The 13,808-nt window shown below is 44.5% G+C and overlaps 1 protein-coding gene across 5 annotated transcripts in view; it reads right to left on the bottom strand.

Annotated features, from left to right (window-relative positions):
• Nr1h4 (nuclear receptor subfamily 1, group H, member 4) overlaps positions 1–13,808 on the bottom strand; it is a 75,899-nt gene that overhangs the window by 26,153 nt on the left and 35,938 nt on the right. The window lies entirely within an intron of this gene.

Below are 13,808 nucleotides of genomic sequence, written 5' to 3'. Positions count from 1 at the left end.
AAAGGCCAATAATTTACCCCTGCCATGCTAGCATTTGAAAGTTGGCAGAAGGAAAAGTCATGCAAATAGCTAAAAAAGTGAAGTCGGCATCGTAGGGGCTGTGGTGGGAGGCTGAGCTGGCCTGAGCAGGCCCGGTGAACCATCAGTTTGGGATGGAGTCAGCACAGGAAATTAGCAATGAACTGGGTCTCAAAAACCATGTTGCTGTTCACATGAAATTCAGGGCGAAAATTGCATTCAGGGTTTCAATTCAGTGCTTAATATGCCAGCCTCGCATAATAATAAAAATGCCAACCTTGATTTCAAAGCAAAGAGCTCCCTCGAGAAGCTGCAACCCAGCTGCAGTCTGCGATAGGTAAAATGCCCAGACTCAGGGACAGGAGGCACTGGCTTCCTCACCGCCTCTCCTTTTCCCCATGTCCTGCTTCTACACATTTTCTTCCATCTAGTTAACCAAGTTCTGGATGGACGCTTTCAGAATCAAAGCTGGGCGCTGGGAAAATATTGTGGGACACACGGGAGAAGTGCCAGGAACGTGCTTGTTCGCCTGGAACAGAGTCCTGTGCCCTTCTCCACAGTTAACTGCTCTGAGGCTTCAGTTACCTGTGGTTAACCACAGTCCAAAAATACTAATGGAAAATTCCAGAACTAAACAATTCATCTGTGTCAGGCTGCACGCTGTTCTGAGCAGTGCGGTGAAATCTGGCACCGTTCTGCTGTATCCTGCCCTTGATGGGAAGCATCCCTTCCTCCAGCACACCCTCGCCGTATATGTTACCACCTATATCTACATGACTCATCACCGTATGTTGTCAAAATTGGCCTCCTTTATCATTTGTCATGTTGATAATCTCTTATCATACTTAATATAAATTAAACTGTATCATAGGAGTGTACATATAGTATATATAAAGTTTGGTGTTATCCATATTTCAGGCATCACAGGGGGTCTTGAAACATGTCCTCTGTGGGTAAGAGGAATCAGTATGTTGTTATAAGCTGGTCGTCCTTAGCAAGCCCTCAAAGTCGATTCTTTCTGCCTTGGGTTGGGTTCTTGGCGAACTCCTCCCATCATTGAGATACTTTCAGCTGCACTTCCTTGATGAGAGCAAATGTATTTTCATTCTAGCCCACTACTGCAGTTTGGAATCAAAATGTCCCTCATTTTGGGAAGGTGATCAGGTCATGGAGGCACTACCCTCATCGGGGATTTGGGGCAAGGGGAATCTACTGAAGGTAGCACTGGGGGTGTGACTAGAGGGATGCGTTCTTATCCCCACTTCCTCCTTGCTCAGCTTCCTGGCTGCCGTGGGGTGAGCAGCTTCCTCCGCAGGTCCTTCCTCCAGGCATTTCTGCCTGGGAGCCAGACGAGTGTGGCCTGAAGCTGAGCCAGTGTAAACCTCCCCTCCTTTAGGTTGTGCCTGTTGGATATTTTATTCCTGAGACAGGAGAGCGACTAATGCATCCATCATAGCTGCTATCGCCTTCTTCACCATCTTGGAAGCGGGCAGTTTGGTTCAGACTCTGTACCCTGAGGTTTCTCTATGTGATTCACCTGGGATGGACTTGAGAACTCCGTGGTGGTTTCTCTAGTCCAGCAAACTCTGTGGGGCAGATGTATCCCTCCCCCCCACTCATAAGCAGCCAGCCATCCTTCCTCATGCCTTTTGACTTCACAGGTGGAAGTCAGTATCAATCCTGGTGTATCAATCCTGGTGTCTACTTCCAGAGAGGGAGAGACATATTGAGCTTTTCAAGTCATCCCACTGAAGATCCTGGCACTGGACCTGGGGCAACAGGATTCCTCAGAGTACAGACGCTGCAGCCAGGGTTTGCAAGGCAAAGGAATTAATACAGGACACATAATTTATAGGGTTATTTTATAATATTCACTCAAAAAAGTCAAATGCAAGAAGAGTACAGGAAATTTGTCCACACACTAGAGGCCCAAAGAATCCAGCTGAGGGCCTGGATCCCATGGCAATACCCTGCATGAGTCCAGCTGAAGACCTAGAGTCTGTGGCAATGTCTTCCACGAGTCCAGTTGGAAGTCTAGAGCCCACAACAATTGTCTCATGCAAGGATCTGTACAGGGAAGGCCCAAAGGTCAGTGGTGGAAGCTAAAAAGTCTGCACCAGCAGGGTGAAGGATCTGTGCCAGCAGGCTGAGGGATCTGCATCAGAGCCAGGAAGCAACGCTCAAAGTAAGGACCAGAGCTCCCCTGAAAAGTACCACAGCCATCATCAGTGACAGTGAGGTCCCGAGCTCCTCCAGTGATGAGAACAGCTGAGTTTGTATCAGGAAAGCCAGCTCAACAAACTTCTCCAGGAAAACCAAGAGCGCCACCTCTTCCCCTCCAGTTCTCCTTTTTATGTTGTTGGCTATAACCCTCAGGCCGGCCCTCCACACCCAGCACCGCATGACTCAGTTCAGCTGGGTGTTACACATGGACCACCAGTTGCCAACCCACCACAACAGATTTTACTGAGGAAGGGACACCCTTCTCTAATCCTCACAAAAGTTCTCTACATTACGGTGAGGGCACCTTTGCAGTGGGGTGGAGGATACACAGCACACTAATCACGGGGCCCCAAATCTCTGCAAGACCCTTCCCTAACTTCCCCCCGCTGCTCTCTTCATACCCTCAACATGGGGTGGGGGTATTTAACTAATTCTGAGAGACCCACTGTGAAATTCCTGCAAAACTGTCTCACCATGGAATTTAGTACCCAGTATCTTCAGGCGAGACTTGAGACTTAGAGTCCTTCCTGTTTCAGCAGATTGCTGGGATGATAGCTAACGTCTTAAGCATTCACTGGTTGTCATTCTAACCACCTTACCTCGTGTTAGTTATTCAGGCCTCACACCAATTTTATGATGAAGATTATTTTATATCTCTCCATATTATAAATGAAAAGAAAAGGTAAAGAGAAGGTTAATGGCCATGATCACATGGTTAACAAGTGAATCAAGAGGATTCAAAACCAGAAAATCATGTTCTAAAGGTAATACTCTGAATCTTTCTACCACAGTCGCCTCCCTTGGGTACCAAGAGAGTTGAGTAACTTTATATTAAACACCTCCTGTCTAAAAGCTGCATCCTCTGACCTGGGAGATACCAAAATAAATAAGATATTCCTGTCTTCAGAGCTCCTGGCTTAGTGGGAAGTATATCTACTGCATGAACTATACCCATGGCGTAATACAAGGTAGAGTGCTAATTAAGTAATTATGGCATAGCTAGGTATTGGAATGTAGGAGCACTGGTGATTATTTCAGAGCTTCACCATATGTTTGTATAGATGGAACCACATCTAAGAAGCAGGGGCAGCAATTTCACTGCGGGCATGGAAGTTTACGTATTTATTTTGACATTTTGCTATTAGCAGACAAAACATTTTTTTTTAATATGATGATTTCCCAAGACCTAAAAGTCAAATGTCTCTAGGGAAAGGCATTATATGGGCTGGGAGTGACTAATTAATTCTAAGTAAGGAGGATCATAAAAGCCTTCATGAGGAAGAGTTTATGGGAGAGGCCTTGCAAAATAAGTAGGATTTTGAGGCATGGACCATGAGGGAGGAAAGTTATTCTGGGAAACGAGTAAAGGTTGGGTGTTACAGAGATTCCAAGGAAGGGTTTTTAATCCAAAAGAGTGGCAGGGTAGAGTACAGGAGAATTAGTAGGAGATGGGTGAAGGGATACAGTGGGAGCAGAAAGCAAGAGAGAAGCCATGAAAGTGTCTGACACGGGAGCAATGACCTACTCTTCGTAGAGGGAGGGTCCTGGCAGCAAGTAAAATGAGAGTGGAGACACATTTTGCATAACACGGCTGAGCGGTCGTCAATGCCTGAACCACACAAGGACAGAATAGAGGGGAGGAGACGGGAGAACCAGTCTCTGGTAACTAAATGCGGAACCGGAGCTGAAGGAAAATCTAGGCATGGAAAGGTTAATGTCACAGACATGCTTGTGAATTTGCCAGCAGGCATAGATTTCAGCAGGAAAGATCTTAGCATTTTCTTAAATGTCATATCCAAGGAAATAAAGTTGAAAAAGAGACTGTTTCTGTCGGTGTTGATACTGACAGTGCAAACCGCAAAGCATGCATTTTAAAACCAGCTAAAAAGAAAAAAGAGAATTTTTCCTTCCTAGTACCAAAGCAGGAGCTCAATGAACACTTTACCCTACATGAGTCAGTCTTTCTACTAATAATCTCCAGCCCCTCCCGAGAATGAGCCCTTTAAAAACTGTCATAGATACTGATAGACAGCTTAATAGTTAACAGAATAAAACTCCTCATTCCAAGATGAGTCAAAGAAAGGATGCTAGAACAACTCTGCAGGATTTTTTTTTAACTTTGGTATTAACTGAGAAAGAAACCATTATCATCTCAATAGCTGAATTAATTAGCTTTCACCGTGAGATGGCAACACAATATTATCAGTATATCATTTAAATATGGGTACATATACTGCATTTGTACTTATGCAAATCTATCCCCACATACCCTCTGCCTCCAACTTCTCTTTCTTGTGCATATTCAACAATGCTCATATCAGAAAAGTCATTTGAAAATGAATGGAAAGGAAATTCACTGAGGAACAGAGGCTTCCTGGTAATAAAAGATGAGCAGACACAGGGTGCTTTATCCTCTGGGGGATGGTGGCAGTCAGGGATTCCTGGAGGGGCAGAATAGCTATGGGATGGTACTTGTACTGGGATCCCTTAACTCTGCAGAGTATTGCATATCCTGCCTTCCTGCTTCTTTCTACTGACGGAACCAGCATACCACGCGCCCTGCTCCCAAGTCACACGTGCGCATGTGTGCAAAGGCACGCCCACGCCAGCCACCGGGATTTGACACTGTGACCACTGGTAGGAGGCTGCCCATTACTTTGAACTCAATAAAATACTGATTGGGGTTATAAAACTTGAAGGGTCTGTAAGCTTTTTAAACAGCAACAAACACGGAGCAGAGTAATCAGAGATCTTTACATCTAATACGACCTCAGTGGAGATGGCTTTGGGTCTGGCTCGTCTTTTACAGAACTTTTATGCCGGGTACTGTTTTAAACACTCTGTATATGGCAACTCATTATGCCGGGTACTGTTTTAAACACTCTGTATATGGCAACTCATTCTTAACAATCCAGCAAGATAGAGCCGAGTATTAGCTCACTCTTGGAAGAAGAGACTGAGTAACACAGAGGTTAATTTGCTTAAGATTCTACAGATAGTAAATGGTAGAGCTTGGATTTGAGCCTTGACAGGCTCCATTCATCCTCTGGACTTGTAACCACTGCATAATATGCTGTCCTTTCAGTAAGGGGTTTATATTCCCCAAAACTGTCTTGATATATTAATATCCCCAAACCTCACGCAGCGTCGTAAGTGCCCGGCCCATAACAGAGACCTGACACCTTCCCCGATTCCATAGTGAGCATTTTGCAATAACCCTAGGAAGGGAAGCTGATACACTACTGATTGCTCATGTGTCCTTTGTTTCTGCTTCTACTGTTTTTTCGTTTTCTCTCCATCCCAAGAGGCTAATGAACTGCCTGGCTATGCTCACTTGCAGAGGGGAAAGCTGAGGCTGTCTATCTCTGAATGAAGACAATTCTTCCGCAGGGCTCTAGTTTTCACACCTGCATTGACAGGTTATGTGGGGTGATCTCAAAAATGTTGGACTTGAGGTCAGTACTTTAGAGTTGGGGGAAGCGGAGGCAGTTCATTGGGAAATAGGTTTAGGGATCCAGAGGACGGGATGAGTCTCACAGGTCCTGTGAACACTGGACCAGCTCTCATAAAGAGCTTCCAGAGGGGACACATCTATATTGGGGTGGCTCTAATATGAGGACATAAAGATACTAAGAACCATGGCCTTGGAAACCTGGGTTAAAGTGTGTCTAAGCTGTTCCCTTTCAAGGGACCAATTCAAAGTGGGACAAGGAGCAGACCACAGAAAACAAAATATCCCTGTGTAAGACCCCTGAGTTCTGAGCATGATCCAAAAGAGCGTCCCCAAACACAGCCCAAATGGGGTTTCTCATCTGCAAGGATGGTTGTGAGTTTGGAAGCTATTAGATTTAATTTAGAGAAATACAGGAATGTGACGTCTCACACTTAGTCCAGTAACAAAGAGTCTCTGAAAAGTCACACACAAATTAAGTCTAAAATATAGAAGACACCACCTAAAGAGTCAATTGAAAATAAACTGATTTGGGATGAGGATATGGCTTAGTGGCACACTGCCTGCCTCGCAAGTGCAAGGTTCTGAGTTTGATTCCCAGTACAAAAAACGAAAGAAAATTAAGTGAAAAGAAAATAGAACTTACCCAAATTGGTGTGATCTAGCACAAGCAGAGAAATTCACAGCAGTAAGGTACATATTCCATATTAAGATCTAAAAATCCACAATCTAAGCTTTAGCCTTAGGAAACTAGAAAAAGAGAAAGTTAAATCCAAAAGGAGCAAGAGAAAGAAGTATAAAAATTACAGGGGAAATCAATGCAATTGAAAATAGGAAAAACAATAGAAAAAAGATTGATGACACCAAAAGCTGGTTCTTTAAAGAGAGCAGTAAAATTATTAAATCTCTAGCAAGACTAACCAAGAAAAAAAGAGAAAAGATACAAGTTATTAACATCACAATAACAAAGGGTCCCATCACCAGTAATCCTAGGAATACAAAAAGAAAATACCGGAATATTATAAACAACTCTAAAGCTCAGAAATTTGGTAACTTAACAAACTCTTTTAAGATAAATCTATCAAAACTCACGCAAGGAGAAATTGATCATCAAAATACAGCTATACTATTAAAGATATTAAATCAATAATTAATTGTCTTCCAAAACAGAAGGTACCTGGCCCAGATGACTTCAGTGGTTAACTTTGTCAACCATCAAAAAAAAAAAAAAGTACCAATACTCTACCCTCTCTTTCAGAAAATAGAAGCAGAGGAAACTCTTTCAATTTATTGTATCAGACCAGCATTACCTTCATGCCAAAACCTTACAAAGACATTACAAGAAAAGAAGTCTACGGGTCAGTAACTCTTTCTCTCATTCCCGCACTTGAACTGAGTTTGTTAGCATTTGATTTTGTTTATTTTTACTTTTGTCTGATGTGGTGTTTTGATTCTATTATAAACACTGCCTCTAAGGTAGACTGGAAAAGACTGTTCTGAGACGACCTGGACCAAGCTTCTCACCAGCTTTCCCCAAATGGAAGCCTCTCTCAGCCCGCCTGCACTGGGGCCCCCCAGTGAGTGTTGTGGACGGCGGGGCCTCCCAGCCATCTCTCTGGGGGTTAGACCCACACTGGCCACTGGCGCATCAACACCATTAGCAAGAATAACTCAGCCAAATGAGGTTGCCTGGAAAAGAGGTGCTCAGCAGAACACTGGAGACTGCAAGAAGCTCTTCCGGACTCCAGAGATTGTGTAGGAGCTGCATGCATACGGGGACAGAGCCCTCCGTTCACTGACAGTCCCTTCTTACCATTCGGCTTTGGGATCCTGTGTTCTCACTGCTTTGACCAAATGTTGATTAAGCGGCAAAGTAGTCAAAGGGAGGATAAAGCAGAAGTCCCCTGGCACCTTCCCCTCCTGGTTGCCTGCTGAGCAGCTGAGACCCAGGTTACCCTCTGCTGGAGCCCCGCTTTGCACGTTTCTGAGAGCCACTTTGACCCACAAAGAGACCATCCCCTGAGAACTGGAGCCTGAGCCCCAGCATCTCCCCTGGGTGCTGTGGATCCCAGGAAGTGAATCCCACCCACTGGAGGCGCCTGCTGGCTGACTGCAGCTGCCTGAGCCCAAGAACTGGTTTACTCCTCTCAGCTTAAAGCCTTCCCCTCTGAACAGCAGCCTAACCATCTCTTCATATTTGTCTTGCTGTGTATTTGTGACTCTTTCATATATACCAGGACGTTTCCTTGCAATGCTGTAAAATGGCCATGATGAGGACAGGACTTTGGTCTGCCTTTCCCACTGCAGCATGTCCTGTGCTTAGAACAGTGGCTGGCTAATAACTTGGCACTTGACACTCAATAGACAAAGAATTGAGTCGATTAATTAATAGAGAGCATTTTGAAGACAGTGTATGACCCAAATCAAGGAGACTGGATGAACAGACAAATAACAATGATGAAATAAGAATTCATCAACAAAATAATAACACCCCATGCTTTTGTTTTGTTTTGTATTTTGTGTCAGGGGTCTCACTATGTAGTTCAGCCTGGGCTTGAACTCACTATGTAGCCCAGGCTGACCTTGAACTCACAGCAATCCTCCTGCCTCAGCCTCCCAAGTGCTGGGTTTACAGGCATGCACCACCATGCCCAGCCAGTTAATTCCTCTGGAGTGTATGGGTGTCAAGGTACACAGCTAGATGCTTTGAAAGCAGTGTCTTGGGTTTTCATCACAAAAAAAAACAGTGATAACCGTAGGAACAGCAGATGCGTATGGAGGCTTTCCATTGGCAAGTCTCCATTAACTGCTTTGACCTATTACTTTGTTTAATCCTCAGGACAGTCTGTAAACTACCTAAAGGATTGTTATAAGATTAAATCAGCACACAAAAGGCCCCAGCACGGTGCCTGTCCATATGGTAATGATCACCTGCTGTATGTTATCTATCTATCATCTGCAGTAGCAGCAGCATTATAACCATTATCCTCTCACCTTCTCCTCCTCGTCGTCCTTCTTATTATCTTCATATTACATAGAAGCACTCTGAAACCCAGAGACGTTACTTAGCCCAGGCCAACCTGGGACAGAAGCACTGTGAGTGGAGTCCAAGCTGCCTGCCTGTTCAGCATCCTTCTCTTCCTGTGATTTCTCAATACTCCTGCATCCTACTCTAAGACAATTTTCACCGGTAGAGTTCATTAGCGTTGATATTAATATTTCTTAAATCACACCTCACTCTATCTCAAATTGCATGTCAAAAAGTTCATATGAGGCTCAGGGTTCCTCACAAATGTCCATAAACAAAGGATCCACCTGATAGTCGGTATCTATCCCATATCAGAATAGCTGTAATTATTTTGGAAGTTTCTCCAAAACTTCAGGGCTAAGTCTAACACTGGTTCATGACCTCCTATACAAATATATTTAGAAGGACAGTCAGGTCAGTCATTCACTCATACAGCGCCTTTTAAAACTTCTATCACCCGCTCTCTGATATGCGCAGACTTCTGGCATTGAGACAGATATGACAGACACTGACCTATTACAGAAATGTGGCCATTGGAAATCTCCAGTCAGATGCTGATAGGTTTTGCTGGCTAAGGTTTGAGGTTTGAGTCAAAATTCATTCAGACATGAGCACATTTCCATAAACTGCACTGATAACAGAGAAGAAAAGAACGTGCTTGATTTAATCTAGGACTAAGAAAATGGCTGTCATTGTCCCCTGATGCTATGCTTGCATTTTGCAATTACTATTATAATATTGAAAACTGCATTTTCTCTCACTGATGCCATAAATGTCTATGACAAATAAAGCATTCAGACAAATTAAAATATTTCTAATGCAGCTAGACATAGAAGTCAATGAAATCAGGAAACTTATGATCTTTGTTTTGTGATCTAATTTATGACCTAAACTTTTTTTTAAATTTTTTTATTTATTAATCTCTTTTTTTTCCTGCTTCATTCTAAGTTTCAAATGTTTGTCATGTGAAACCCTAACACAAGAAAGCTGCCAAGAACTTTACATATAAGACTGTAATTTAATTCCCACAAAGACCCTTTGAAATAGCTAATATCTCCCATTTTGCAGATTCGAGGCCCACAGAAAGTAAATATTGCAGGGACTCAGAGTTGGCTAACTTGATATCCTCTGCAGCCTCCTTCCAGAGTCTCATATGAGTCTGTACTGCAGAGGTGGGAAAGTTGAGCACAAGCTTTCTCAGACTCCCTTGCAGCTATCATGGTGGATATGATATAAGCGCTCCCACACAGACGCCTCTGTAAGACATTGCCAGGCAGAAGTGAAGCTATCACTGCACTGCTTTTGCTGCAGTTGTTTCTACTGGCCAGCAGGATCACAGAATTTAGCCATGTAGCATCTTGGTTTCCAGGGTGCAGGGTGCTCATGGTTTATATGTAGCTGCAGATTCAGCAGACATACATAGCTCTGGAGTTAGGAATTGCAACAAAAGCAGCACCCTGATCCAGGGGTGGCAGCCAAGAAGGTGCATTCCTCTGACCAACAGTCATTATAGTGGCTTCCTAAGGCCCCACCGTCTTCATGGTTACAGTCTGGCCCTCCTAAAATGCTCAGCATGGACCTGCTTCTGACCTTTCCAGCTTCTCCTGCATGAATTCCTTTCAGCTGTAAATGTGGGCTTCAGTCTTATTCCACCAAATGCTCACTGATATATTAAGTAACTTGCTTCGTTTGCAAAGCCTAGATGCGTGCATGCTGATCAGACTCCAAAGCCCACACTCTGTTGGGTGGAAAGTTATGGAGTGAAGTTCACTTTCATCCGAGAGCACTCACAGCCATGGAGTGAAGTTCACTTTCATCTGGAGAGCGCTCACAGCCAAGTTGGCTTAGCTGCCTGCCACAAAGCCCCGGTTCTTTCACGTGAACTCTACCCCAATCTGTGCTCCTTCTCTGGTTTTGCTTGCAAACCCTTCTCCATGCCCTGTTCACTAAGCTAAGACAGCTTTCATTTCTCTTCTCTAGAGAACACGTAAGACCACAAAGGACTCTGTTGGGTTTTTAGTCACCAAAACCTAAGCTTCGCATTCCAAACCACTCAATAAACTTTCCCCATCTGGGCAGGTGGCATATAGTCAAAGAGAAAGACACTAGAGCTAAAATGTGTTAGGACGTATGAAGGCCCTGAACTCTGTCCTTTTCATACGCCTATCCTGACTGAATACTAGGGGTGGATTAGGAAACAGCAGGAACTCAGTGTCAACTGCAGTCCTAGCTGAAGAATTCTTGTGCCCTTCCCTGGGTTGAGCCAGAGAGGCCCTGCACTGCATGGCATAGAGTCGGTGAGGTGGCTGCAGAGTTCTCCACAATTCCAGCACAACAGTGGAACTTCGTCAGGATCCCAGCCCTTGAATGGAAGTAGACGGACTGGGCCAGACATGAAGGAGTGAGTTTGGGACCTCAGGATGGCATCTCAGAGACCTTTCCAGCTGGTGAGTGGACTCCAGGTAGAACAGCACCTCTCGGCTGTTGGACTGTGCCAACAGCCCTGAGAACGGAACCCATCCCACTGCCCAGCCCCTCTGCCACACTGCCTAAAGCCTGGTACTTAAGCAAAACCCTAGAAAAGGTTTGGCGGGGGTGAGGGCAAGAATCTTACAGTTTCCACCAGAGCTTGAGATTGAATTCCACCTCATTGTATGAAAGAGGCATTCATTTCTTGCACGCATGGTCTGTAGGTTGAGTGTTGTGCTCACAGGATTCCTGGGACTTCTGAGAACAACCCTCAAGAGATCAGGGGTCTGCACCCTGCAGCCTGGCACCTGCTCGTTTTTTCATTTTCCTGTCTATTTTTGTAAGTAAAGCATATGGGAACCCGCCCATGCCTGCCCTTGCTGTGGCTGCCTTGGTGCTGTCCTGGAAGAGGTGAGCGGTTGCAACAGAGAGGGCAGTGGTGGTGAGGCTAGCATCCTGACTGCCCGGCCTTCCACAGAGAGAGCGTCAGCTTCTCACGCACAACGTGGCCTGTGCCCGGTGCCTTCCCGCCCCGTCCCTTGCACACTTGTCCTTCTGCAGACACCATGAGGGCAACGTCTTAAATTAAAATCAGCGGAAACCCTCTGCCTTACTCTACTCCTTAAAAAGTATCCACGGCCAAATCCAGCTTCTCCTTTTCAACTTTCCCAAAAATCGGTTCTCCAGCCACCCTGGTCCTTGTCTCCTACAGTATCCTCCAACCGCCTCCCTCTGGTTTTTATTCCCTACCCTACAAAGGAGGCTCCACCCTTGACTGCTTTTTTTTTAAGTTTATTTTTATGATTCCGTGTTTGCAGTACATGATAATTACATTCCTTGTGAGGAGCTGGCATACGGACGGAACACGTCTTCATGCTTTCAACATACTCCTCTTCTCCCTCCCTCCATCTCATGGTCCTTGCCCCATTGGCAAAGGATCCATCTCCCCATTTCCTATGGTCTGTCTTTTATTTTACTCATTAGTTTATTTATACTTTGTGTTTCTCAGATAAGAGAAACCAAGTTATATTTAAGCCTGTGCGTCTGCTTTATTCCACTTAACATTATGGTATCCAGGTGCATCCACTTCCTACCAATGAATCAAATTTATCCTTTTTGATGGCAGAGTAGTATACCATTGTGTATACATACTACATTTTTTAACCCATTCATCTCTTAGTAGACATACAGGCCACTTCCAAGATTTAGCTATTAGGAGTTGTGCTGTTAAAAACATGGATCTGTATGGATCACCGTAATAAGAAGTCTTTAACTCCTTCAGGAAGATATCTAAAGGGGAACAGGTTGGTCAAATGAAATTTCTAGTTTTAGTTTTTTGAGGAATCCCCATACTTATGTCCACAGTGGTTCTACTAGTTTACATTCCCACTGACAATGTGGATTGGTTCTGTTTTCCCCACAGCTTCTCCAGCATTTGTTGCTGTTTGATTTCTGGATGGCATCCACTCTTTCTGGAGTAAGGCTGGATCTAGGTGTTGTTTCAATCACATTTCCTAAGGTGGTGTTTCCTAAGACTGTCTTTGGCCCCCTGGTCTTACCGTAGTCCCTCAGAATCTTCTTGGGAGAAACGGGTTTCACCATAGAGCTCATTTCCAAGGCAAGGAGCTGTCCTGGGGGCTTATTTCCTGGGTTTAGACAATAGGGTGCTTTAATACCTAAATAGATCATTTGACTTTCTTTCTTCTGCCAGGGAGGTAATCAGAATCAGTCCTGAGTGTGAAACTGAAGACCAGAAGGATCACTCAGTGGACAGGAGATGAGAAGCATCAGCTGTACAGGCTCGGGAGTGAGAACAGCAACCTGTGGTTTTGAAGCTCCATTTCCTAACTAGCTGTGAACGAACCAGGTGAGTTCGCAAGCTTCTTGTGCTTCCATTTCTTCTTCTCTACACTAGGACTAAGCTACAAGAATTAGTAAGCTTTGCTACTAAGGGGTAGCAAATATACGGCATAAACTATTAGCTCCGTCCTCTAAATCCCAGCTTTTTAAAAAAAATGATAGGCTTATTCTCCCTCCTTCAGAATGAGCACAATAATTCACACTTCCGGTGGTTGTTTGAAAGACCGAAGAGAATTAGCATGTCATCAGCACTGAAATGGGTAGGTTCGAAAGTATTGACACTGGGATTCTTCTCTTGAACCAAACCTCAAGGAGAAATCATGCAAGGTCTTCTTTCCTCTGTGTAGGCAGGAAGTAGGACTGAGATCATACTTTGTATCACCCTAGTCCGGGTTTCTAGTCTACATTTTAATCTATTGAGAGGTCCTTTTGATAACTGAATGGGAAGCAGTAACCCCCCCCCCCATTCTCTGTCCCCATCCTTGTGCAGTTGACCATCACAACACAGAACAGAGCTGTGTGGCCATATAAGACTCTTCAGGTGCCTTTTAGATATAATTTACACTGGAGATTCTCAAACTTTCACATGAAGGGTTTGTGAAATCACAGCTCAATGGGCCCCATTCCTAGAGATCTGAATCCTTAGGTCTAAGATAGGACCTCAAAATTTGCATTTCCTGCACACGCCTGTAATCCCAGCACTCAGAGGCTGAGGCAGGAGGATCATTGCAAGTTCGAGACCAGCCTGGACTACAAAGT

The sequence above is a fragment of the Chinchilla lanigera genome, unplaced genomic scaffold (assembly GCF_000276665.1).
Source record: "Chinchilla lanigera isolate Chin_1 unplaced genomic scaffold, ChiLan1.0 scaffold00004, whole genome shotgun sequence".
Classification (NCBI taxonomy): Eukaryota; Metazoa; Chordata; class Mammalia; order Rodentia; family Chinchillidae; genus Chinchilla; species Chinchilla lanigera.
The sequence above is the reverse complement of the archived record's forward strand: the minus strand, read 5'-3'. Positions and strand labels throughout refer to the sequence as shown.